General features: G+C 39.0%; 1 protein-coding gene across 35 annotated transcripts in view; it reads right to left on the minus strand.

Annotated features, from left to right (window-relative positions):
* The window catches only part of FHIT (fragile histidine triad diadenosine triphosphatase), a 1,451,597-nt gene that overhangs the window by 1,394,644 nt on the left and 32,816 nt on the right, over window positions 1-24,137 (minus strand). For all 35 annotated transcript variants that reach the window (XM_067755027.1, XM_067755025.1, XM_067755001.1 and 32 more), the window contains one exon: window positions 19,699-19,747. The gene's annotated coding sequence lies outside the window, so the exon portion shown is untranslated. The remainder of the gene's footprint in view (window positions 1-19,698; window positions 19,748-24,137) is intronic.

Raw genomic sequence — 24,137 nt, forward strand, 5'->3', positions numbered from 1 at the left:
GTGGGCTTCCTCTAGTTGTGGCGAGCAGGGGCTACTCTTCATTGCAGTGTGCAGGCTTCTCACTGCGGTGGCTTCTCTTGTTGCGGAGCACAAGCTCTAGGCACGTGCTCTTCAGCAGTTGTGGCATGCAGGCTCAACAGTTGTGGCTCGTGGGCTCTAGAGCGCAGGCTCAGTAGTTGTGGTGCACGGGCTTACCTGCTACGCAGCATGTGGGATCTTCCTGGACCAGGGATTGAACCCAGGCCCCCTGAATTGGCAGGCGGATTCTTAACCACTGCCCCACCAGGAAACTCCCTAAAGTTCTGTGTTTTTTTTAAGCAGTAAAAATAACCACAAGCACAATAATCTGTTATTAGTTATACAATATATAAAATGTGGACAGGAAGAAAAGTAAAAGTGTAAAGTTTATGAATTCTACTGAAATTAAGTTGTTATATGTTTAAAATAGGGTGTTATAAGTTTAAGATATTTTACATAAGCCTCATGGTAGCCACAAGGGAAAATCCCGTAGTAATTACACAAAGGAACACAATAAAGAAGTTAAAGCATACTGATACCAAAAGACATCAAATGATAAAAAGGCATCAGGATAAGAAACAACCAGAAAACAATGAACAAAATGGCAATAGTAAGTCCTTACCTATCAATAGTAACTTTAAACATAAATAAATTAAATTCTCCAATTAAAAGACACAGAATGGCTGAATGGGTAAAAAACAAGAGCTAACAATATACTGCCTTCCAAAGATTCACTTCAGCCTTAACAATATACATAGACTAAGGGTGAAAAAACATTTCAAGCAAAAGGTAACCCTAAAAAAAGCAGAGATAGTTATACAGCTGTCCCTCAGTATACACAGGGAATTGGTCCCAGGAACCCCCCAAGGATACCAAAATCCATGGACACTCAAGTCCCTTATATAAAATGGCACAGTATTTGCATATTACTACACACATCCTCGTATATACTTTAACTCATCTCTAGATTACTTAAAACACCTAATACAATGTAAATGCTATGTTAAATAGTTGTAAACACAATTACATAAGCGGTTGCTGCCACACAGTAAATTTCTTCCTGATTTCAAGCTATATTATACAGCTATAGTCATCAAAACAGTTTGATATTGGCATAAAAACAGACAAATAGGGCTTCCCTGGTGGTGCAGTGGTTGAGAGTCCGCCTGCTGAGGCAGGGGACACGAGTTCGTGCCCCAGTCCGGGAGGATTCCACATGCCGTGGAGCGGCTGGGCCCGTGGGCCTTGGCCGCTGAGCCTGCGCGTCCGGAGCCTGTGCTCCGCAACGGGAGAGGCCACAGCAGTGAGAGGCCCACGTACCGCAAAAAAAAAAAAACACAGACAAATAGACCAATGGAGCAGAATTGAGAGCCCAAACTCAAGCATATATGGAAAACTAATATTTGACAAGGGAGCCAAAGATAATGGAAAAAAGACAGTCTCTTCAATAAATGGTGCCAGGACAATTGGATATTCACATGTAAAAGAATGAAACTGGACCCATATCTCACACCATCCACAAAAATTAACTCAAAATGGATTAAAGACTTAAATGTAAAACCTGAAACCATGAAACTGCTAGAAGAAAACACACGAACAAAGCTCCTTAACACGAGTTGTATTCATGATTTTTTTAGATATGAAACCTAAAGCATAAGCAACAAAATCAAAAATAAACAAGTGGGAATATATCAAACAAAAAACTTTCTGCACAGCAAAAGAAACCATCAATAAAGTGAAAAGATAAACCTATCGAATGGGAAAAATATTTGCAAACCATGTATCTGATAAGGTTTAATATCCAAAATATGTAAAGAACTCATATAATTCAATAGCAAAAAATCAAATAACCCAATTAAAAAATGGGCAAAGGACCTGAACAGACATTTCTCCAAAGAAAATATACAAAAGGTCAACAGGTACATGAAAAGATGCTCAACATTACTATCATTAGGGAAATGCAAATTAAAACCATGAGACATCACCTCATGCCTGTTAGACTGGCCATTACCGAAGAGATGAGTGACAACAAATCCTGACATGGATTAGGAAAAAAGGGTACCCTTCTGTACTATTGGTAGGATTATAAATTGGTATAGCCATTATAGAAAACAGTATGGAAGAGCCTCAAAAAAAAATAAATAAAATAATGAGCTACCATATGATGCAGTAATTCCACTTCTGGGAATACATCCAAAGGAAACAAAAACACTAACTTGAAAAGCTATCTGCACCCCCATTTTCACAGCAGCATTATTTACAATACCCAAGAAATGGTAATAACCTAAGCGTCCATCCATGTATATATGGTATATATATATATACAATGAAATATTATTCAACCACAAAAAAGAAGAAATCCTACCATTTGTGGCACCATGGATGGACCTTGAAGGCATTATGCTAATGAAATAAGTCAGAGAGAGAAAGACAAATGTTCTATGATTTCACTTATATGTAGAATCTTACAAAATAAAATAATACTCATAGAAAAAGAGATCAGACTTCTCATTATCGGAGATGGAGGGTGGGGGGGAGGAGTTGGAGGAAGGCAGTCAAAAGGTACAAACTTCCAGTTATAAATTAGTACTAGAGATGAAACGTACAACATAACTACAGCTAACACTGCTGCATGATATATAGTAAAATTAAGAGAGTAAACCTTAAAAGTTCTCATCACAAGGAAATTTTTTTTCCTTTTTTCCTTTTTTTTCTTTTTATTGTGTCTATATGAGAAGATGAGGGTTAGCTGAACCTATTGTGGTAATCATTTCAAAGTATATGTAAATCAAACCATCATGTTGTACACTTTAAAGTTATCAGTGATGTCAATTATTTCTCAATAAAACTGGAGGAAAAAAAGATACAGACTGGCATTTTAAAAAGTGTTTTTCATCCTCAAAACAAAGAAGCATTCCCATTAAAGCATTCCCAATATAAATGACCTGCGCCATTGAGAAAGAACTACCATATACCTCAGGGTCAACTTTGTTATTATCACCACTGCTAATTACTTCTTCTTAAGTATGTGCTGTATGCAGTACCCTGCAGTAGGCATCAGTAGTCAACTAAATAACTCAGGTAGTAACTAAGTTACTTACATCACTGGGACTCTACCAGTGTTACTAATGTTGGAGAATCTAAAGACCAGCATTTCGGGAACTTCCCTGCTGGTCCAGTGGCTAAGGCTCTACGCTCCCAATGCAGGGGGCCTGGGTTCGATCCCTGGTCAGGAAACTAGATCCCACATGCCACAACTAAGAGTTCACATGCTTCAATAAAGATCCCACATGCTGTGACTAAAAAGATCCCTCATGCTGCAACTAAAAGATCCCTCATGCTGCAACTGAAGATCTCCCATGCCGCAACTGAACCTACATACCACAACTAAGAACTGGTGCAGCCAAATAAATAAATAAATCTTTTAAAATAATAATAATAAAAATAAATAAAAAGCAGCATTTAACAGGGGTGTTAATCCATTCGCCTGCTCTATATTCCACCTTCTCAGAAAATCTCTCCCAATCCTGCTGAATAGAATTAAGTAGAATTAAGTAGGCAGCCAGCCAAGTGGACCTTGTGCCTGGGACACAGAGGACTCCAACAAAGGTGGGCACCTGACCTACAGCAAGCCACTTAGATATTTTCTCCCAGGAAAGAGGGATTGGAATGTAGTAATTCCTGTTAGTCTCTATCAACCTCCTGAATGGGGCAGAGAGAGCTGCAGAGGCAGTCAGGGTGGATGGGGCAATGCAGACCAGAGCAGCCAGTATGCCGGGGAAGCAGAGGAGAGGCTATGCAGCTCCCAAGACAGGCACTGTGCTTTAGGATAGACACACTGGGCTTCCCTGGTGGCGCAGTGGTTGAGCGTCCACCTGCCGATGCAGGGGACACGGGCTCGTGCCCCGGTCTGGGAAGATCCCACATGCCACGGAGCGGCTGGGCCCGTGAGTCATGGCCGCTGAGCCTGCGCGTCCGGAGCCTGTGCTCCGCAATGGGAGAGGCCACAACAGTGAGAGGCCTGCGTACCACAATTAAAAAAAAAAAAAAAGGATAGACACACTGAGAGACAGTGTGGAGCAGACACGTTTATCCATTTACCTGTCCTGCTCCTGTTAGCTCTTGAGGGTCAACCATTTCCTGGTCCAGTGCCTCAGGAAGCTCTCGGTCCTGCCTGCCCTCAAACTAGTAAGCTGTCCTGTGGTCTTATAGGAAGTGTCACATCTTTTGTTGTTTTTGTTGCTGTTTGTTTTGCTTCTTGAAAACAAATGAATCCCAAGACACAGTTACAAGGATCAAAACTATAATCCCTCTTTCCCCACTCTGTATGGCTGATTGTCCCCCTCCCCCTTGTAATTCCTTCAGATCTCAGCTAAAATGTCATTAACTCAAAGAAGCCCTCCCAGACCACTCCACAGGAGGAGGTTTGCTCTGCTTTGCCTCCTGTTGTTTCCTGTATAGGACTTAATGTAACTTTTAATAATGCATGCATTGTTTAATAGTTATGCTCTGTCTCCCTCCCTAGACTGTAAAATCATCAGCAGGGCTCATGTTTCTTGCACCTCATACAGCACGTTCCTGGCACACCACAGGAAGTCAGTGGCATTGAATACACAGGTTAGTCTCGTATATGAGTACATATTCATTCATTTGCACCAAGGCTTAAAATTTGCAAAACTTGTTCCTTTCTCAACAAGGCACTAAAGAAGGACATTAGGTATACCTGCAAAGACACAGCTGAGGGCCTTTCGAACAGCCATCCCCTCTGCTGCCTTACAAGTAAAACCCCAATTTTATTGGAGTATCTTACCTCCACAAACCCAAGAGCCTAGGGAAGGTGAGATTATCCCAGCTCAGGGGTAAATCCTGATTAGTTTAAACCAGAGAATGGGTTATACTTGCTCAGATATCCACCCCTTTATCCCCTAGGGCAGCCAGGGCAGCCAGATCCCCCACCCACACCCTCAAAACACACACACACACACACCAACCACCTCCAGCTGTGAGCAACCTCTTCTGTTTACTTAATGTTCTAACCAGATGTTATCATTTTCTATGTGTACCATGACAAGAACAAACTTAAATTGGAAAGCACCAATTTAAGCCAATCAAGGTAATCCCATCCCGTGTGCCACTGTCTGACTTAGGAAGGAATATGTAGCTACAATCAGCCAAATGCAACCCAAGGAGAAGCCTGCTGGAGAGGTTATAGGAAAGGCCCCTTGCATTTAAAAAGGGACACACAAGAATAGACAGTCTCTTATACCAATGGATGCTACTTATGTGCAGGTGACCCCCCAAATGAAGCAGGCATCTTAGGACCAAGAGAGCAGCCAGTCGGAGGACCAAGTCAGCACACTGAAGGTGGCAGAGAAAAAAGAGCAAGAAATGAAGACTCTAATGACATTGCTGAGTCACTGAATTAACAAAACCTGGAACTACCTCCCTCAGGATGTTTAGTTCCTTGAGATAGCTCATTTTCTTTATTCTGATGGGTTTTATTTTGTGTTCAAATGTAAGTTAGTAGAGAAATTCACAAAGTAATTGCCAATGCTCAGCAACCTGTCAACAGCCTAGTGCTCAAAATCATCTCCCTGCTGCACAGTGACAACCATCAAAGGCACCCTGGTGGGTCCCCAGTTGCTTGGCACCAGGAAAAAGTGGATTAAGGTTGGATTCCAGACATTCAGAGCCAGGGTTCCGTAATGTCTTTCCATCGATCATGACATCCATGGGGCTCAGCAGGTAGACATGGAGAGGGTAGGAAGCTTCTTTTTTAAATTCCCTTATCATCTATTCCCATTTTGAGTAGATTTTTGATTACTGGCAGCAAAAACTATCTTCACTGATAAATCTACCTTCACATAATTAGCAGCAAATTAATGTGACCTCCTTTGAGCAAAAGACTCAGGAAAAAATGGTATAGAGATTCATAATTCTGCCCATATTCCTCCAAACCTTCAGATGATGGGTCTTAAGTGAATTTTTCCCAAAAAGGAAGACAACTGAGATGCCAGGAAAAGTACTGACCATGTGATCATCTGACACACTCTCTCCATCATGAGAGTCATAAAGCACCTCACAAATTCTGATGCGTCTCCTTGTCTCACCAGCGAATTTGGGGCAGCATAATTTAAAGATATCAATTGGTATGTTTTGTTATTCCTCCTGTGTATGTTTTTCCCTTTCTTATCTCAAGAACGTCAACATTCCCTTTATCTTAGGGGCATGTCCAAAAGCAGAAAGCACTAGAAGTAATCTCTAACCCTCAAAATCCAACCCCCACTAAAGATTTTTCTTTCAAAAGCCTAAACTCATGGTGCTAGACACCAGCATTTCTGGACAGGGATACAGACAAATTTCGATTGTTCTGTTCCATTTAAACTGTTCTGTTTCCTTTGATCTTGTTTACCTAAAATTGTGCTTTCCCACTATTGGGGAGAGGCTAGAGGTTTTCCAGTTCCTTAAAGTAGTGGAGGTGGGCAGCCTGTTCCCTAACAGAAACTCTAGGGAAGTGATAGGACTTTTGATGGGAATTGTGAGAGGATGCTGGGAAAATAAATATTTGGGCCCTGAAGCCACAGTAAAAGATCTTGTGTCTATGTCCTTTGCATAGACACAGCAGGGTCACCTAATACTGCATGGACAAGGAGCTTTCCAGGGTGACCAGCGTGTACTAAGAATCAGAAGGCCTTTTCCTGAATGTTCTGTGCTAGGCAAGACCTGCAACACTTCTGCATCAATGACACTAAGTGAGCAGAAACCCTAAACATCACTGAAATAGCACTTCCAAAATTTAGAGGTAAAAAAAATGTAACCAAGTATGCATGCATGTGTGATTAAAATTCATGCATGCAACATTCAAAACAATTTTTCAAAATTAAACCTTTAATTCAGAATGCAAACTAGGTTTGTATTTTTAATTGGCTTGACATGTCATGAGCTCCCAAAGGACACCACACTATCAGTCCAAGTTCCCACTAGTTATTCAATATATTACAAGTCCTGCTACCTTAAAAAAGGAAAATTAACTGTAAGATAGACAGTTCCATAGCTGGTGAATACTACTGAACATTTTCAAAACACTCAAAAATAAAAGGCAATAACAGAATGCCTTTATTTTTTCTCTAAATAACACCACACCCATTCATGAAACATGACTATATTTCCCTCAATGTGCTGGGAATTAATGAAAATTGAATATAAAGAAAAGAAGTGCCCAATACACAAGGCACTTTATAAAGTTGAGATTCCCAAATAATACAAAAGCATTTTCAAGTCACACATGGGATATTAAGTGAAAATGTTCTTGGAGGAAATCTTCTCTAATAATACTTATCTACTTCAGAGGGTGCTGGCAAGCTCTATTAACACTTTTAGATCTTCAAATAAAAGTCCTATAGAAATGCAAAGTATTATTATTTTAGTTCTGAAATAATTTCACACCTAGGGATGAGAAAACCCCAGGCCAAATTTTACTGCTTCTCTCCTGCCTGATAAACAAGAAATGCCACAAGCAGTGGGGGAAGGGGGAGGATGGAAATCAAACAGAACAAAGACATCAAAATTTCTCCTTTACGTGAGCTCTGTATTTCCGCTAGATGTCACTTTTGGGAATTCTCAGAAAAAAAGTGAGTCCCTTTAAGGTCAGGGTTAAGTACAGGGACAATCTTCTCATTGCCTTTATACCAGATAAAGTAACAACCAGCTGAGCTGAAAAAAATTACCTTGTCCACTTCTGTGGGGCACAATTCCTCCCAAAGCACTTGCCAAACTTAAAAATGACTGGATAAATCATTACCTGAATCACCCACCAGTGCGAGCTCACCTAAGAGGTCAAAAAGCAACTGGCTTAATGGATACCACAATTTCTGCTCAGCTACTGAGAGCACTGTACAAGACTGTCATTTCTTGCTGCTGATGGAAGTGGTGGTGGTGATGATGGTGGATGTGATGATGTAGATGATCATGATGGTGATGATGGTGATTGAAGTTCTCAAAACCTAGTGACCAATGGAATCACTTATGGAGCTTCTAAAAATACAGATTTTTGGTCCCCTCCCCAGAACTACTTATTCTGAATCTCTGAAGAAAGAACTCAAGTTTGGTTTTTACTGATTTTTGTTTTTCTTTTTGTTTTTTTTGCGGTACGCGGGCCTATCACTGTTGTGGCCTCTCCCGTTGCGGAGCACAGGCTCCGGACACGCAGGCTCAGCGGCCATGGCTCACGGGCCCAGCTGCTCCGCAGCATGTGGGATCTTCCCGGACCGGGGCATGAACCCGTGTCCCCTGCATCGGCAGGCGGGCTCTCAACCACTGTGCCACCAGGGAAGCCCATGTTTTGTTTTTTTAATGTAGCCTTTAGGAAAACAACTGAAGTGACAGTGCTTGTAAATAATCTCATGATCAGGAATGCAGGCTTTGTAGGCAGACTAGCTGAAGTCTAATTCCAAACCTAACACTTATTAGCTGTGTGACTCTAGGCAAAATCCTTAGACTTAAGCCTCAATTTCGACATCTATAAAATGGAAATTCTATTACTATCTACCTCATAAAGTAGAGCCTAAGCAATTTTTTTAAAGCATACGTTAATTCCAAGGAAGACAGAAGGTTATATGTTAAAGAAAATATTACCAACCGTAATAACATAATAATGTAAATATTATATATTGATTTAAACAAAAAATTGTAATATAATTATTTTAGTAGCCTGTGGGGACCAAAAGTGGTAGGAGTGGGAGTGTCAAAGAGCTACTGCTAAACTTGATGTACCTGGAAAAAAAGTATAAGTATGTTACTTATAAACAGAGAGATAAACACCAGAACTATCAGAGTTAAAAGTTGCAATTTGGGGGAGGGGGTCAGAAGAGAGAAAGGTCGAGAAGGGGTTGGTGTGCAGTTTTTCAGTATTTGCTTTTTAGTGCTGTTTTATTCAAACAATAAACAAGTAGGTATCTTGCTTTGATGAAAATAAAAATGAACTTCAAAAGATAATTCATAGTGTGCATAAGCATAAACATTAGAGGTCTTTATGAACTAGGATTAACATAAAGTTTTTCAGTTTACCAAAACTTGCTTTTTTAAAAACTGATTGAGGGCTTCCCTGGTGGCGCAGTGGTTGACAGTCCGCCTGCCAGTGCAGGGGACACAGGTTCGTGCCCCGGTCTGGGAAGATCCCACATGCTGCGGAGCGGCTGGGCCCGTGCCAGTACAGCAAAAAAAAAAAAAAAAAAAAAAAACTGATTGATATACTCCCCCCAACTGTATCACCAAAATGTCCAGTTCATAGTAAATAAACACTTACTATGCCCCTGACACACTGTTAAGTCCTAGAAAGACATTTGTTGAATTGAATTGAGAACGGCAGAAATATAAAGATAGAAGCTGAAGCACAGTGTGTGCGCAGAGTTGAGAACATGGCCCCTTGGAACTGAAGGGTCCTGTGCATCCACTTCGCACTGGAACTCTGGTCTGAAGTGCCAGGTGCAAGGCCTCAGCACTTGGCACCCTAAGAACAAGTGAAACTTAGACGAAGCACAAAGGAAAAGAGAAAAAAAAGGTGGGGACCTGCAAGATGGCAGAGGAGTAAGATGTGGAGATTACCTTCCTCCCCACAAATACATCAGAAATGTATCTACATGTGGAACAACTCCTACAAAACACCTACTGCAACACTGGCAGAAGAGCTCAGACTTCCCATAAGATATATATATATTTTTTTGCCTTTATCACTTATTGTGAGTGTGTATGTGTATGCTTCTTTGTATGATTTTGTCTGTATAGCTTTGCTTTTACCATTTCTCCTACGGTTCTGTCAGTCAAGGTTTTTTTTAGTATACTTTTTAGAGCTTCCCATCATTGGTGTATTTGTTTCTTGGTTTGGTTACTCTCTTCTTTCTTTCTTTTTCTTTTCTTATAATGTTTTAATTTTTTTTATTTTTAATGATTTTCTTGTATTTTTTATTTCAATAACTTTATTTTATTTATTTATTTTTTCTTTCTTTTCTTCTTTTTTTCCTCCCTTTTCTTATGAGCCATGTGGCTAACAGGGTCATGATGCTCTGGCCAGGTGTTATGTCTGTGCCTCTGAGGTGACACAGTCAAGTTCAGGACATTGGTCCACCAGAGACCTCCCAGCTCCACGTAATATCAAACGACAAAAGCTCTCCCAGAGATCTCCATCTCACGCTAAGACCCAGCTCCACTCAATAACCAGAAAGCTACAGTGCTGGACAACCTATGCCAAACAACAAGCAAGACAGGAACACAACCCCACCCATTAGCAGAAAGGCTGCCTAAAATCATAATAAGTTCACAGACACCCCAAAACACACCACCAGACATGGTCCTGCCCACCAGAAACACAAGATCCAGCCTTATCCACCAGAACACAGGCACCAGTCCCCTCTACCAGGGAGCCTACACAACCCACTGAACCAACCTTATCCACTGGGGGCAGACAGAAAAAACAACGGGAAATACAAACCTACAGCCTGTGAAAAGGAGACCCCAAACACAGTAAGTTAAGCAAAATGAGAAGACAGAGAAACATACAGCAGGTGAAGAAGTAAGGTAAAAACACACCAGACCAAACAAACAAAGAGGAAACAGGCAGTCTATCTGAAAAACAATTCAGAGTAATGATAGTAAACATGATCCAAAATCTTGGAAATAGAATAGATAAAATACAATACACAGTTAACAAGGACCCAGAAGAACTAAAGAGCAAAAAAAAAATGATGAACACCACAATAAATGAAATTAAAAATTCTTTAGAAGGGATCAAGAGCAGAATAACTGAGGCAGAAGAATGGATAAGTGACCTGGAAGATAAAATAATGGAAATAACTACCACAGAGCAGAATAAAGAAAATAGAATTAAAAGAATTGAGGACAGTCTCAGCGACATCTGGGAAAACATTAAACGCACCAACATTCGAATTACAGGGGTCCCAGAAGAAAAAGAGAAAAAGAAGGGGACTGAGAAAATATTTGAAGAGATTATAGTTGAAAACTTCCCTAATATGGGAAAGGAAATAGTCAGTCAAGTCCAGGAAGCACAGAGTCCCATACTGGATAAATCCAAGGAGAAACATGCCAAGACACATATTAATCAAACTATCAAAATTTAAATATAAAGAAAAAATATTAAAAGCAGCAAGGGAAAAACAACAAATAACATACAAGGGAATCCCCATAAAGTTAACAGCTGATCATTCAGCAGAAACTCTGCAAGCCAGAAGGGAGTGTCATGACATATTTAAAGTGATGAAAGGAAAAAACCTACAACAAAGATTACTCTATCCAGCAAGGATCTCATTCAGATTTGACAGAGAAATTAAAACCTTTACAAACAGGCAAAAGCTAAGAGAATTCAGCACCACCAAACCAGCTTTACAACAAATGCTAAAGAAATTTCTCTAGGCAGGAAACACAAGAGAAGGAAAAGACGTACAATAACAAACCCAAAACAATTAAGAAATTGGGAATACGAACATACATCTCGATAATTACCTTAAATGTAAATGGATTAAATGCTCCAACCAAAAGACATAGACTGGCTGAATGGATATAACAACAAGAACCATATATATGCTATCTACAAGAGACCCACTTCAGACCTAGGGACACAAACAGACTGAAAGTGAGGGGATGGAAAAAGATATTCCATGCAAATGGAAATCAAAAGAAAGCTAGAATAGCAATTCTCATATCAGGCAAAATAGACTTTAAAACAAAGTATTACAAGAGACAAAGAATGACACTATATAATGATCAAGGGATCAGTCCAAGAAGAAGATATAATAATTGTAAATATTTATGCACCCAACATAGGAGCACCTCAATACATAAGGCAAATACTAACAGCCATAAAAGTGGAAATCGATAGTAACACAATCATAGTAGGGGGCTTTAACACCCCACTTTCACCAAAGAACAGATCATCCAAAATGAAAATAAATAAGGAAACACAAGCTTTAAATGATACATTGAACAAGATGGACTTAAATGATATTTATAGGACATTCCATCCAAAAACAACAGAATACACATTCTTCTCAAGTACACATGGAAAATTCTCCAGGATAGATCATATCTTGGGTCACAAAACAAGCCTTGGTAAATTTAAGAAAACTGAAATCATACCAAGTATCTTTTCTGACAACATGCTATGAGACTAGATATCAATTACAGGAAAAAATCTGTAAAAAATACAAACACATGGAGGCTAAACAATACACTACTTAATAACCAAGAGATCACTGAAGAAATCAAAGAGGAAATCAAAAAATACCTAGAAACAAATGACAATGAAAACATGATGACCCAAAACCTATGGGATGCAGCAAAACCAGTTCTAAGAGGGAAGTTTATAGCAACACAATCCTACCTTAAGAAACAAGAAACACCTCAAATAAACAACCTAACCTTACACCTAAAGCAATTGGAGAGAGAAGAACAAAAAAAACCCAAAGTTAGCAGAAGGAAAGAAATCATAAAGATCAGATGAGAAATAAATGAAAAAGAAATGAAGGATATGATAACAAAGATCAATAAAACTAAAAGCTGGTTCTTTGAGAAGATAAACAAAATTGATAAACCATTAGCTAAACTCATCAAGAAAAAAAGGGAGAAGACTCAAATCAATAGAATTAGAAATGAAAAAGGGGAAGTAACAACCGACACTGCAGAAATACAAAAAAATCATGAGAGATTACTACAAGCGACTACAGGGCAATAAAATAGACAACCTGGAAGAAATGGACAAATTCTTAGAAATGCACAACCTTCAGAGACTGAACGAGCAAGAAACAGAAAATATGAACAGACCCATCACAAGCACTGAAATTGAAACTGTGATTAAAAATCTTCCAACAAACAAAAGCCCAGGACCAGATGGCTTCACAGGCAAATTCTATCAAACATTTAGAGAAGAGCTAACACCTATCCTTCTCAGACTCTTCCAAAATATAGCAGAGGGAGGAACACTCCCAAACTCCTTCTACAAGCCACAATCACCCTGATACCAAAACCAAAGAAGTGACAAAAAAAGAACACTATAGACCAATATCACGGATGAACATAGATGCAAAAATCCTCAACAAAATACTAGCAAACAGAATCCAACAGCACATTAAAAGGATCATACACAATGATCAAGTGGGGTTTATCCCAGGAATGCAAGGATTCTTCAAAATACGCAAATCAATCAATGTGATACACCATATTAACAAGTTGAAGGATAAAAACCATATGATCACCTCAATAGGTGCAGAAAGGGCTTTTGACAAAATTCAACACCAATTTACGACAAAAACCCTACAGAAAGTAGGTATAGAGAGAACTTACCTCAACATAATAAAGGCCATATATGACAAACCCACAGTCAACTTCGTTCTCAATGGTGAAAAACTGAAAGCATTTCCACTAAGATCAGGAACAAGACAAGGTTATCCACTTTCACCACTATTATTCAACATAGTTTTAGAACTTTTAACCATGGCAATCAGAGAAAAAAAAAGAAATAAAAGGAATCCAAATCAGAATAGAAGAAGTAAAGCTGTCACTGTTTGCAGATGACATGATAGTAAACACAGAGGATCCTAAAGATGCTACCAGAAAACTACTAGAGCTAATCAATGAATTTGATAGAGTAGCAGGATACAAAATCAATGCACAGAAATCTCTTGCATTCCTATACACTAATGATGAAAAATCTGAAAAAGAAATTAAGAAAACACTCCCATTCACCACTGCAACAAAAAGAATAAAATACCTAGGAATAAACCTACCTAAGGAGACAAAAGCCCTGTATACAGAAAACTATGACACTGACGAAAGAAATTAAAGATGATACAAACAGATGGAGAGATATACCTGGCTCTTGGATTGAAGAATCAACATAGTGAAAATGACTATAGTATCCAAAGCAATCTACAGATTCTATGCAATCTCTACCAAACTACCAATGGCATTTTTCACAGAACTAGAACAAAAAATTTCATTATTTGTATGGAAACACAAACGACCCCGAATAGCCAAAGCAATATTGAGAAAGAAAAATGGAGCTGGAGGAATCAGGCTCCTGGACTTCAGACTATACTACAAAGCTACAGTAATCCAGACAGTATGGCACAAAAACAGAAATATAGATCAATGGAACAGGATAGAAAGCCCAGAGATAAAACCACACACTTATGGTCACCTTATCTTTGATAAAGGAGGCAAGAATATACAGTGGAGAAAAGACAGCCTCTTCAATAAGTGGTGCTGAGAAAACTGGACAGCTACATGTAAAAGAATGAAATTAGAACACTCCCTAACACCATACACAAAAATAAACTCAAAATGGATTAAAGACCTAAATGCAAGATCAGACACTATCAATCTCTTAGAGGAAACATAGGCAGAACATTCTATGACATAAATCACAGCAAGATCCTTTTTGACTCATCTGCTAGAGAAATGGAAATAAAAACAAAAATAAACAAATGGGACCTAATGAAACTTAAAAGCTTTTGCACAGCAAAGGAAAACATAAAAAAGAAGAAAAGACAACCCTCAGAATGGGAGAAAATATTTGCAAACGAAGCAACTGACAAATGATTAATCTCCAAAACATACAAGCAGCTCATGCAGCTCAATATCAAAAAAACAAACAACCCAATCCAAAAATGGGCAGATTCTTCTTCTATTTAGAAGATCTAAACAGACATTTCTCCAAAGAAGACATACAGATTGCCAACAAACACATGAAAGGTGACTCAACATCACTAATCATTAGAGAAATGCAAATCAAAACTACAATGAGGTATTACCTCACACCAGTCAGAATGGCCATCATCAAAATATCTACAAATAATAAATGCTAGAGAGGGTGTGGAGAAAAGGGAACCCTCTTGCACTGTTGGTAGGAATGTAAATTGATACAGCCACTATGGAGAACAGTATGGAGGTTCCTTAAAAAACTAAAAATAGAACTATCATACGACCCAGCAATCCCACTACTGGGCACATACCCTGAGAAAACCATAATTCAAAAAGAGTCATGTACCACAATGTTCACTGCAGCACTACTCACAATAGCCAGGACATGGAAGCAACCTAAGTGTCCACTGATAGATGAATGCATAAAGAAGATGTGACACATATATACAATGGAATATTACTCAGCCATAAAAGGAAATGAAATTGAGTTATTTGTAGTGAGGTGGATGGACCTAGAGTCTGTCATACAGAGTGAAGTTAAGTCAGAAAGAGAAAAACAAATACTGTATGCTAACACATATATATGGAATCTGAAAAAAAAAACAAAAAGGTTCTGAGGAACCTAGGGGCAGGACAGGAATAAAGACACAGACGTACAGAATGGACTTGAAGACACGCAGAGGGGAAGGGTAAGCTGGGACGAAGTGAGAGAGTGGCATGGACATATATACACTACCAAATATAAAATAGATAGCTAGTGGGAAGCAGCCACACAGCACATGGAGATCAGCTCAGTGCTCTGTGACCACCTAGAGGGATGGGATAGGGAGGGTGGGAGGGAGATGCCAAGAGGGAGGAGATATAGGGATATATCTATATGTATAGCTGATTCAGTTTGTTATAGAGCAGCAACTAACACACCATTGTAAAGCAATTATACTCCAATAAAGATGTTTTTTAAAAATTTGCATTAAAAAAGACAGCACCATCACTGGGGGTAATTGAGGGGAATTTTATGAAGGGTGTGGGCAAGGTTAAGGGAAACCAAGAGACAACAGTATCCTGGAGTTAGCAGAAATAAACTGCTAATTTAAAGGGGCAAAAGGAAGGAGCAGTTACCAAATAGTAGAAAAAAGCTGCAGCTGCAGAAGATAGGCCCCCAGCAAGAACCCCGGTGGCCTTCCTTAGAGGAATACAGCCACTGTCAACCCACAGTGCTGCAAGGAAGGTAGGGGATAATATTCCAACCTTGCATTCTCCGATTTTCGCCCAATGCCTTCCTTTGGCTACTCCAGTGGAAGGCCAGAGAGCAAGGGAGCCCAGGGTATGCTGACAATAAGTCAGCCTCCTGGGACACACAGCATTTCAGAGGAATGAGAGCTGGAGGCACAAACAGAGAATTCCAGCACAAGTACTATGCAGAGTTTTGTTTCTATTTTTGTTTTTTTATTTACCTCCCTTTCCTATTCAGCCTCATAAAATAAGCCTTCGATTTTTCAATCTGTTTAATAAATATAAATAGCATGATATTAACAATAATAACAATACATTGATATTACACAGCACTTTAATCTCCTAAGCACTTCCACATACATTATCTTTACGTCATCCTCAGAACAGCCCTACGCAGTAGATAGGGCAAGGGTTATCCTATTTTACAGGTGAGGAAAACTGAGACCTTAAGAAAAGTTGGGTTTCTTGCCCAGAGTCATAAAGCTAGCAAGCAGCAGAGCACAAACTAGAAGGTATGTTTCCTAATGCTTCAGCTAAGGTTCTTTCAACCATACAATGCTGTCGTGCTATTTATTCACAGTAGGAGTGAAAAATTGATGTCCCTGTGAAAAAATCATTAACCAGCTTTGTTCTAGGCACTGCACAGAACAGAGAAGCAGTCAACAAACAAGACACAAGGGGAAATAGGGCAAATTTGCCCATTCCATTCTCGGGAAACCACAAGCAGTGCCACAGACCTAAGTAACTGAGTTTTCAATCACATTTTACACACCATTGAAAAGAAGGTGTTCAGTAGGGCAAGAAAAGTGTTCAAAAGAGCAATAAAAATTCAGGCAAAAGTATACAAATATTTAAATAGTTTTGTTTTGGGATGCTGGGATAAGTAGAAGGAAATCACAGTCCCTTCACAATACCCATGCCACAAAGAGACCAGGGCTCCAGAAATTGGAAGGATGACCTCTGCTTCTCTTCTTAATTCCAACTCTACCCCCACATATACACATATCCTTTGAGAGCTTCGAGAAGCAGCCAAAAGTGACTTCTTTTTACCAAACACAAGAGTAGTGGAGAGTCCAACAAAACAGCCCACTTTTGAAATAATAATTGAGAACTCTTCACCTTATGTAATCTGCTGCAAAACACTCAGCTACTTATATATGATGGAAGAAAGTAGTGAATGGTATTTTTACTGTAAACCTCCAAACACACCCCACTTATTCCAAATTTAGCTCCCTAACATGTAAACTACTCTGTTAGGGTTCTGTGATTGCAAGCAACAGAAACCAATTGACTAATTTAAGAAGGATTATGGGAAGGAAATTGGAGGCTCAGCAAATCCATGGAAGACTGGAAAATAAGCGTTGAACACCATCAGTGACCAAGACAGATGTGGAAGCTGGGAAATGGGAACTGCTACAGTGGTCTCATGGCAGGTACTGTCAGGGCAGAATGCTGACTGGGAGAAAGGAGAATCCTTTAGCTCAAGATTCAAATTCCAAAGAAGAAGCACCCGTTAACCAAGCTTGTGGTCATGCACCTATCCTTATGCTGACTGTAGGGCCCTGAGTAGGGTCCCTGGGTACAGTTCCACTACTGTAATTACTTCAAAAGAAAATAAAGTGCAGTTAAAAAGGGAAAACATACATGACAGGAAAAAAGGGGAGGGGGAAGAAGTTCCTCTAAACTTAATAAGGTTTTCTTCAAAAATTCCTCAACCTAACTAGTAGCAATAGATCACTCACTTCCTAAGACTATATTAATTAGTAGTTGCCCACACACAGCCAAAGATAGTGTTTAGCCTGACACCAACAAAACTTCAACCTGACAACAACAAAACTTCAACCTGACAACTTTTTACTTACAGAGGCCTCACTTCTCATACTATCTGAAAGTTATCTTTTCATTTGATTCTTAAAAGCCAAAGCAGAATTTGCCCTTCTTTAGTAACATATGCTCATTTTTGAAACATTATCCCTACACTTCCAAAAAGAACAGACTCCTCAAAATATCTAATGAATAAATCCATAAGGATGCTAACGCTGATGCTGATGATGATGACAGTAATATTAACAAGAGCAGCAACAGCTAATATCTACTGAGTAGTTATCATGGACCAGGACCTGTTCTAAGCCCTCAACACATAATAATTCATTTAAGCTCCACAACCTTAGGAGCAAAACAGTTTTATTTCCATTTCACAAAGTAGGAAACTGAAATACAGAGGGGGTGAATAACTTGACCATGGTCCAATAGCTCATAAAAGTCAAACCACAACTAAATCCATGTCTGACTCCAGATTACCAGAATAACAAAGGGTTTTCATTGAGAGTAGAGGAAATAGACGGTACCAGTGTGAAAATACTTTCCAAGAAGAATGAGAGCACCATAACTGTACCTAAAGATCTCAAGGTTCTGAAGACTGCTACATCATCACTAACTCCAACAGTTTATGAGAATTTATTTCTAAAAGCTATCAAGTACTGCTTTATTCCAAGATGTGGCTCAATGGTCCAGAGATGTGTAAGTTATATGGCTGAATGTAAGAATTATCTACTTCTTAAGATATTTTTTTCGTCACTAGTGCCCATTACAGAAAAATTCCAAGCCAACCAGCTTTCATGCACCAGAGTTTAATCATCCCAAAGCAAATCCTCAAAACAATATTTTTATAGCTCATGTTCTGATTATTCAAAAGGGGCTTTCTCCAATTTCCCTGTAAAATTCCTTTTCACCCTCAAAATAAACATTAAAAATTCAGCTCCAGAAGTAGATTTGTCATAAAGTTAGGAATAACTTAAAATATAAAGTAAATCAAAATGGCTCTTCCAACTTTAACTAAAGTGGTCACGGTCATGATTCCTGGAATAAAAATGACAGAAAAAAAACCCCTAAAATTGTCAAAAACATAATTGATGATGAAAAGAAATGTAAAATTATGGCATATTTCACCCTGGCCACCAAAGACTTTTGATGAAACTGCAGCCCTATAATTCCCCAGAATGAAATCTTTAAATTAAAATACTTCATGCAGAACAGAAATTAAACAATGGCTCAAAGAACAATGCTGTACAGACTTATGCTTATAAATATACCTAGGAAAGAGGAAACAATTACATTTTTCCATGTAAAAAGCAGCTCGATTGTAATGTTTCACAGGAGGCTGAGTAGGTACTTTCCCCATTGCTTCAAACTTGGAAGTTCATTTCCTTAACTCACTTAGCGTCCAAATCGACTGGGTGGAATGCAATTAGCTACACCAAACTGATTAACTTTCTCCTTTCTACAAAACTAGCTCTTCCACACAATGGCACAACTGACTTTAATGATAAATTTCATCCAACGCAACTGAAATGCCACTTTGAATTTTATCTTAAATGCTTTATTTGGCCAGCTGGTTTTATTTAACTATTGACCAGAAGTGGTACGAGTGCATTCTTTTTCCATCTAGCATTAATCTTAGTAAATTTAGCTCCATTGGAATGTCTTAACTGCTGAGAAGAAAGCAAAAGTCAGCAAGCATACAACTGCATTTGGCTACCCTCAGCACATCATTTCATTTCCTCCTGCTCTCTGCTAACTATTGCTCAGCACTTTTGCCTATGAGGGAGGACAAGTAGGTGGTTAAGGAAGTTGTCCTGTCAGCTATATCTTTAATCCGAGTGTTTAAATCTCTGAATAAAAGAAAAATCAATGTTGTAAAGGCAATGTTTGTCAAGGCCATGTAATAAATACACTTACCTTTACAGACTGTTCTCAATGGATTTCCCTTCTTTGCTGCGCTTCAAAGCTACAAAGAGATAAAAACGAAAGCACTGAGTTATCTGCGAGCAAAACAGCAAACGTTTTCTCTCCACGTCTCTAAGTAGAATTTCCATATGCCATGGTATGTGATGCTAGCCAAATAAACCACTGATAAAACTTTATGCCTCATACCTCCTGTACAAGAGGTCAATGAAAGACAAAGTCATAAACTGAAAACGGCACACACATCTACCCAGAATTGACTCACACAAACCTGGCCAGATCTATAGTCAAATCTTTTGGGGTGTGAACTCCTCAACAGAATGGAGGAGTGCAGAGATGAAACAGCTTATAAAGTGCAGAGATGAAAATCAAATTAAACATTATGCAGCACACTAGATCTGACCGAGCATTTTATTTTCTTACATCTTTTAGCGCCATCTTTCTTGCACACTCGATTTCCATTTCCCTGGGAGTTTTACTTGGGGGAGCCTATTCCATTTATATGGCATGCAGGGCCCTCCCAATCCAGACCTCACCACTTGCCCCTATGAGTAAATGTGTGCAAGCTTACACATACAATCCTCCTTCCTCTAGGTAGAGTGTAGCCTTCTCTCGGTAGTGAGAAACTCATAAAACAGAGGAAGCCAAACTTGGCATTTCAAATCAAATCTAGGCATGTTAAGCTCCCTGCAACCAAAACGTACAATGTGCTGACCACACACAAGTCAATATGACAGGAGATGTGGTAAACTATAGTTGCCAAGCAACAGCAATAACTTAAGGTTTCAAGGGGCTGATTCTATAGTAGTCCAACATTACTCAGATGTTGACTCCATGGTCAAAAATAAATGGAATATGCCTATTTCTTTCATACATGGCTAGGTCCTAACATCTCTTAAGGTATAGTAGTTGGGAATGGTCAACTACTTCATGGTTTTCCCATGTTTCCTTTTTTTTTTTTTTTTTTCCCTTTAATGTCCTAAGTAACTGCTTTCGCCCCTACTGGGCTATTTCCCTTCACATCCTCCTACCACTATAGAACCCATTACCGCTGATGCATGACCACCAAAGAACAAGGCCAGACTTGTGGGCTATGATGTAAATCTTGGAATATTAATGCAGGAGATAAGGCCCCTCCATGGGACACCATCAAAATTTCTCCTTCCCCCTGTGTTATGTGGATTGCAATAGAGTTGGGGGAAACATAATTTGGGGAAGACTAGATAAAATAGTATAATACTACATTTTATAAAGTCTGAGAGATTTATGGTCTGACAACAAAGAGATTGAGCTGTATCCGTTTCTATCTCAAACACAAAGAAATGCTAAACAAAATATAGCTCAAAAGAAAGGGAGGGGACCAATATGAAAAAATAATGAATGCAAATTTTCTAGAATGAAAGACATGAATCCTCTTGAAAAAGAATACCAAGACCTCAACAAGGTAAATAAAAGCAAATCTACAGGTAGATACAACAGAAGGAAACCGCAGAACACCAGAGATAGAAAGAAAGCCTTAAATCCAACCAGAGAGAAAAAATAGACTCCTTGCAAAACAACTTGTCATAAGCAAAAATAAAATCAAGACAGCAGTGGAATGACATGTCCTAAGTTCCAAGTGAAAAAAATTCAAGGAAAATTCTATAGCCATGCTAAACTAATTATCATTCAAGAATGAGAGAAATAAGGACATTTTTCAGAAAAAAAAAATATTATTTCCTGCTCACAGTAGTTTACTTTTGCTGAAAGGAATACTAAAAGATATACTTGAATAATAAGAAATTGATCCCAGAAGGAAAGAGGAACAAAAAGCAATGGTGAACAAATAAATTAGCAAGTATGACAGTAAATCTAGTAAATTCAAATGGACATATATACACTACCAAATGTAAGGTAGATAGCTAGTGGGAAGCAGCCACATAGCACAGGGAGATCAGCTCGGTGCTTTGTGACTGCCTGGAGAGGTGCGATAGGGAGGGTGGGAAGGAAGGAGACACAAGAGGGAGGAGATATGGGAACATATGTATATGTATAACTGATTCACTTTGTTATAAAGCAGAAACCAACACACCATTGTAAAGCAATTATACTCCAATAAAAAAAAAATGTGTTTCTAACATTTCCTGAAACACAGTATATTATTACATAAAGTTTAAAAATTAAAGCAAATTTGAGAAAAAATAATAATAATAAATAAATAAATAAATAATGGGTATTGGATAAAAATTACTAAACCCTGCTTGTCAAAAACCTACAATAGCAATAATGACCAATTTTTAGGGTTTGCAAATAAGATGAAATGAGTGGTTGGCCACAATCATATGGAATAAAGGAGGGGAAATGAATTGTTTAGGAGGAAAAGATACTGATTAAGTTGTTAAAAATATGCATTACAGCTACTGATAAACTTGTTAAAGATAACTAGCGTTTCTTTCTCTATGTACATAACCAAAGATACCTTTTCATATATGCTCAAAGGGACATGTACAAGAATGTTTCTAGCATCAATGCTAGAATGGCAAGAAATACTGAAAACAGAAACAGGTATTAACAGTACAATGAATAAACACATTTTTATAGATTCTTACAATGGAATATTACACTGAGTTGAGAAATCAATGAATCAGTTACACACATCAACATGTATGCCTTTCAAAAATATGATGTAAAACAAAAGAAGCAAGTCACAAAAGACTGTATATATTATTCCGCATATAACATATTCAAAAAGGCAAAAATAAATACTATCTTGTTTTGAAATATTACATGTAAGTGGCAAAAACTATGAAGAAAAGCAAGGGAATGAATGATTTATACAGAATTCAGGCTATATTTACCTTGAGAGTGAGGAAGGAGATTGTAATGGGGAAATGGTCTAAGAGGATTCTGGAATATGGTAATGCTCTATTTCTTGGCTTGGGGACAGGTATCTGGATGTTCAGTTTATTATTTTCTTTAAACTGTAGATATACATTTTCAAAAATTATTTTGTATGTATATTCTATTTCACGATTTTAAAACACATAAGAGTAATCACCATAAGAATTAAAGTATCCAAACCAGTGAAGGGAACAATCTAGAGAATAGAAAACTCAACCAATTCTCTTTCTATAGAAGACTGGAATGGGATGGAGAAGGAAACAAAGGAAAACACAGTGAACAGAAAACACAAAATATTTAAAAGAAGTTCAAATATGTCAGTAATCAGAGTAAGTGGATTAAATGCATCTGTTAAAATAAAATTTTTTCAAAATGAATTTTTTTAAACCTTGCTATGTGATGTTTATAAGAAACACATCTAAGACAGAAAGAGATTTTGAAAGGACAAGTACAGAAAACTATATACCAAGCAAATATGAACCAAAAGAAAGTTGGTGGAAGTAAGTTAATATTAGGCAAAATACAAGTTAGTAATAATAAAATAGGCATTTGCATTGACTACATATTGCTACAAAGCCAACTACCTAACAATTAATGACTTCATAATAATAATTTATTATCTCTTATGGTTTCTATGGAACAAGAATCTTGACAGGGTGCAGTGAGCCGACTTTTTTGTATGCTACAGTGCCTGAGGCCTCAGCTGGGAGACTTGAAAGCTGGGGCCTGGAATCATCTGAAGGTTCATCCCCTCAAATGCCTGCCAGTTGCTGAGGGTTAGCTGAGACTTTAGCTAGGGCTATCAGCTGTAACACATCCTTGTGGCCTCTACATGGCGTGTGCCTCTCATCACAACATGGTGGCTGGGGTGAAGCTGTTACCTTCAGGGCAGTGTCCGTATACTCCAGCTGCTGAGGCCTCCATGGTCTGGGACCCATGAAGACTGCAACCACTGCCATTAGGTCACAGAGGTGGGGACGTGGGAGAGGTCCGCTGCTACTTCAAGGCCTGGGCCCCGCCAGTGGGCGGCCGAGGCGAGGGCTCTGGAGCTCTGCAGACACAGCCCTAGTCCTGTCCCTGGGCCCCCCAGGTCACCTGCCGGTCCCGAGGCCGGGTTCCAGAGGGGCCTGGGGAGAAGGCCTCGAGCCTCCTCTCAGCACACTCTCTGCCCGGCGGGCAATGGCGCGCTAAGGCTCTCGCGCTAATGGCTCTCGCGCTAATGGCTCTCGCGCTAATGGCTCTCGCGCTAATGGCTCTCGCGCTAAGGCTCTCGCGCTAATGGCTCTCGCGCTAATGGCTCTCGCGCTAATGGCTCTCGCGCTAAGGCTCTCGCGCTAATGGCTTTGCGCCAGCTCTGTCCCTTTTACCATGTAAACGTCATTGAGGAACTGAACGAGGAACTGTTCTGTGGACTGAGACAGAATTCAGTTTGGAGTCGATTGGAAAATGGAAATCATTAAAATGAAGTGGAAATCATTAAAATGAAGACAGTGAGGACAATATTAGACACGTTTGGGTGTGAAGGAGAGGAAAGAGTAGCAACTGGAGGAGAA

Source organism: Pseudorca crassidens, chromosome 10 (assembly GCF_039906515.1).
Source record: "Pseudorca crassidens isolate mPseCra1 chromosome 10, mPseCra1.hap1, whole genome shotgun sequence".
In the NCBI taxonomy this organism is placed as follows: Eukaryota; Metazoa; Chordata; class Mammalia; order Artiodactyla; family Delphinidae; genus Pseudorca; species Pseudorca crassidens.